This window comes from Perognathus longimembris, chromosome 12, assembly GCF_023159225.1.
Source record: "Perognathus longimembris pacificus isolate PPM17 chromosome 12, ASM2315922v1, whole genome shotgun sequence".
NCBI lineage: Eukaryota > Metazoa > Chordata > Mammalia > Rodentia > Heteromyidae > Perognathus > Perognathus longimembris.
Genome location: NC_063172.1, coordinates 36,713,218 through 36,717,784, shown reverse-complemented (window position 1 = coordinate 36,717,784; position 4,567 = coordinate 36,713,218).

Sequence of the window (4,567 nt, the reverse complement as noted above, 5' to 3'; positions counted from 1 at the left end):
TTCACCTAGTTCTTATGTGTCACAACAGTGACAGCAATTGTTTGTTCAAAAATACAGTATTTCTCTACAATTTTTATCTTTTGTAGCATACATTAACTGTACAAAATAATGTGTTTTTGTTCTTCTAAAGATCATCCTTTAAGTAGTTGTATAAAGGAGTTTCAATTCAAGATGTCAATTTATTATGAGTACAATGCATCTTGACCAATGTCACTCCTTCCATTGTTCTACATTTATCACAGACTCACTCATCCCCTCAAGTTACCCGGTTCCATTTTCATGGATGTACATTGAATGTTATAGTCACAAGAGCTCTTCTTTGCCTTTATTGTCCTCCACTCCTGACAACACATGCTTTAGCTTCTTAGTATTCATTTTCTTAGACTACAAGTTAGTGTTCAAAGAAATTATACCATTGAAATTTTCTGTTAAACATATCATACTTTCTTTAATCAATATGTTAGGTATACACACAACTACATATATGTTTCCATCTCTGCTTATAGTTTATTTCTAACTTCCTCATGTGAGAAAAAGTATGTGCCCTTTTGTTTTCTGAGCCTGACTTATTTCATATAACATAAATTTTCCAGGGCCAGCAACTGCAACTACCCAGCAAAGGAGATATTTTTCCTGATGGACCAGTATATAAATATTTTCTTGATGCTTTGTTCATTGAATAACATTTAGGTTGGGGGTGTGTGTGTGTGTGTGTGTGTGTGTGTGTGTGTGTGTGTGTGTGTGTGTCCTGGAGCTTAAACTCAGGGCCTGGGTGCTGTCCCTGACCTTTTGTCCTTGAGGCTAGTGCTTTACTACTTGAGCCACAGTCCATTTCTGGCTTTTTTGATGTATAATTGGAGATAAGCATCTTACAGACTTTCCTTCTTAGGCTGGCTTTGAACTCTATAAGCCTCAGATCTCAGCCTCCTGAGTAGCTAAGAATACACGTGTGAGCCACCAATGCCTGGCTGTTGAGCTGTTTTATCACTTGGCTATGGCTAATAATGCAGCAATGGATATGGGTACAAGCATCTTTACTTGTAATCTTCTGCATACATGCTTAAGAGTGGTATTGCTGGGTAATTGAGGTTTTTGATCCATTTTGAACCGATATACAAGGTAACAGACAGGGATCCAGTTTCAATTTTCTGCAAATGGATGGCTGGTTTTCCCAACACTGTTTGCTAAAGAGGCTTTTTCCAAAATATATTTGGCTCTCTTGTCAACATCAGATGTCTGTAGGTATTATGGGTTTATTTCTGGGTCTTTGAACCTGTTCCTATGGTTCTTCAGGACTATTTCTACCAAGCTATTTTTGTTACTTTAGCTCTGTAGTAATGATTGAAGTGTGAGAATGTGATACTGCAACATTTTTTAAGTTTTTTTTTTTTTTGCCTATGGGCTCAACTTTCTCAGAATCCATACATATAGCAACAACATAGGTTAGTTTTATTTTTCCATATTATAAATAAAACTATACTATCATTTTTGTGCATAAAATTTTTATAATCAGGATTTTTTCTTATCACAGATTCCTAAAAATAGTGTACTGATAAAAAATTATAAAGCTTCTACCTGCCTTTGATAATATATTTCTGAGGTTTTTTATTTCAAAAATTTGTATGGGTTTATAATCCCTAAATAGTGTAAGTACTGTGATTTCCAGAAGTATTTGCCAAAAATGAAACCTATTTACCAAATTTGTAAGGAACAAATGATAGCTCCTTTATAAACATGTTTAACAGGCAGGGTTTGAACTCAATTGAGGATTATTTGCTCAAAGACTGGACTTTGAGCCACACATTTAGGAAATTCTTGTTTGTAATTTTACCTGTTCATGATTATTATTATTATTATTATTTTTTTTTATTTTTGGCCAGTCCTGGGGCTTGGACTCAGGGCCTGAACACTGTCCCTGGCTTCTTTTTGCTCAAGGCTAGCACTCTGCCACTTGAGCCACAGCGCCACTTCTGGCCGTTTTCTGTATATGTGGTGCTGGGGAATCGAACCCAGGGCCTCATGTATACGAGGCAAGCACTCTTGCCACTAGGCCATATCCCCAGCCCCCATGATTATTATTATTATTATTTTGCCAGTCCTGGGGCTTGAACTCAGGGCCTGTGCACTGTCTCTGAGCTTCTTTTTGCACTCTACCACTTGAGCCACAATGCTACTTCTGGCTTTTTCTGGTGCTGAGGAATCAAGCAAGGGCTTCATGCATGCTAGTCAAACACCCAACCACTTGACCACATTCCCAGACCCATGATTAATTTTTGTATTTGAGTTTGTTTGCGGTTGTTCTTTTCTATTAGTCATCTCATTTTCTTATTATTCTGTGTCTTTGCAAGTGGTGGGTGAGATGAAATGACTGTCATTGTGGTAGAGAAGATCAAATAGAAAAATCCTCTCCCCACTGAGAAGTTGCTTCCCGAGTCTGAAAGAGGAACAAGTATTATTGATGGATAATCACTTCCTCTTTGATAGTCTGCCCCTGGGCTGTAACCACAGAGTGTTAATCTCCAGCCTCACTCTTAACTTATCCTTAAGTATTAGTGCTGTCATTCCCTTAAGTTGTCTTCTAATGTACTAATGGAGGACTTAATACTTAGTTAAAGTGAGGATCATGCCATGTCATCTGACAATCAACTTATAGAAACCTCCAAGAAATATTTCAGGTCCAGAATGACAGTCATCGTTTTCTTGTTGTTCTTGTAGAAACATAAACACAAGTAACCTTAAATTACAGAATTTTAGGGTGGGAAATTAAAGAAATTGTCTAGTGCCCAAGGTAGTGTGTCAACTTTACTCTAGGGAACACAGTCAACCTTGCATCCCTGTGCTAATCAGATATCTCTTTTCATAACTTGTAAGATGCTAGTCTTATGAGCTATACCTTTTGCAAATACCTTTAATGGAAAAATCCTATTGTTTTTACTTTGTAATTCAAAAAGGAAAGAAGTCATGATTATCATAAATCAAACATATGCATGGAACATCTACACAGATGAAGAGAGAACATTGTCATGATAGCATCTGGCAGCAAAGTAAGCAGTCCTTTCAATTTATATAACTAGAACCATGGAATAGGTACTGTCCTGTTTCTGGCCTTTCTGTGTAGCAATTGTGTATGCATTCTCATTGTTCTATACTTTCCCTTTCATATATGGTATATATGACTATACTGTCCTATGCTAGTTCTGCTATTGGTGCACATTTGGGTTGTTTCTAGTTTGCAGCTCTATCAAAGACAGTGCTTCTGTGAAGATGATCGTTGAATAAAAATACACACATTTTTCTCTATTTTTTTTTTTGGCCAGTCCTGGGCCTTGAATTCAGGGCCTGGGCCTTGAACTCAGGGCCTGAGCACTGTCCCTGGCTTCTCTTTGCTCAAGGCTAGCACTCTGCCACTTGAGCCACAGCGCCACTTCTGGCCATTTTATATATATGTGGTGCTGGGGAATCGAACCTAGGGCTTCATGTATACGAGGCGAGTTCTCTTGCCACTAGGCCATATTCCTAGCCTCCATTTTTCTCTATTTGACTGATAACGCCTAGAAGTAGAATTACCAAGTTATAGGATGTTGATATGTTCAAATACCAAAGGATTTCCAAAGTGTAATTTAACTTTCCACCAAGCAGTGTGTAAGAATATCCACTACACTACATCTTCACCTATGCTTAGCAGTCAAATCTTTATTTTAGTCCTTTCTGATTTCATTTGTCAAAACTTGCATTTCATTTGATAAATGTTAAAGTTGATGATTTTTTGTGAATTCATCAGATATTTAGATTTCCTGTTTTTGTGAAATGACAATTCTACTTTCTTACAAGTTGATCAAATAGGTTCTGTTTTTCAAAATTGATATTTAGGAGCAATGTTTATATATTTTAGACAGATGATTTAAAAAATCAATTTTAGCTGTTACAAGTATCTTTTTCCCATTCTGAGATCTGATTTCTCTCCTCCTCTCTGGTGGTATTAAGGATTAAATTTACTCATGATTCCTAGGCAAATAAGCTACCACTTGCATCACTGCACCACACCATAGCTCTTTTTTTTTTTTAAACCACACTCCATTTTTCAGGTAAGGTCTCATAATTTTGTCTGAGTCTAACCCAGGTTACTATCTTACATCTGCTTCCTGCAGAGCAGAAATTATAGGCACCAGCCACCAAGCTCTGTTTGTTTTTACATAAGGTGTCCCTAACTGTGCCTGAGCTGGCCTCAAACCATGATACTCCTGCATAGCTAGGATTACAGGATGAGCCACCAAGAGTCTGATTTTTCACTCCTAAAAGTGTCTTTTGGGACACTTATTTTAATGGAGTACAATTTTTTCAGTCTATTTCTCCTATTTTGTTAAGAAATATTAAGTTAGATTATAGTTCTACATCTGCCTACGATTTTTATTTAGTTGGCAACTAAGAATGCATTTTGTTTATGGTGTGGTATAGTTGTATTTCTGATCATTCATTTACCTTTGTAGATTTACTCTCCCCCGCACCCCCATTTTTCATGTTTCTTTCTGCCCTACAGAGTAGAACTGTAATGTTCATACAATTGTTA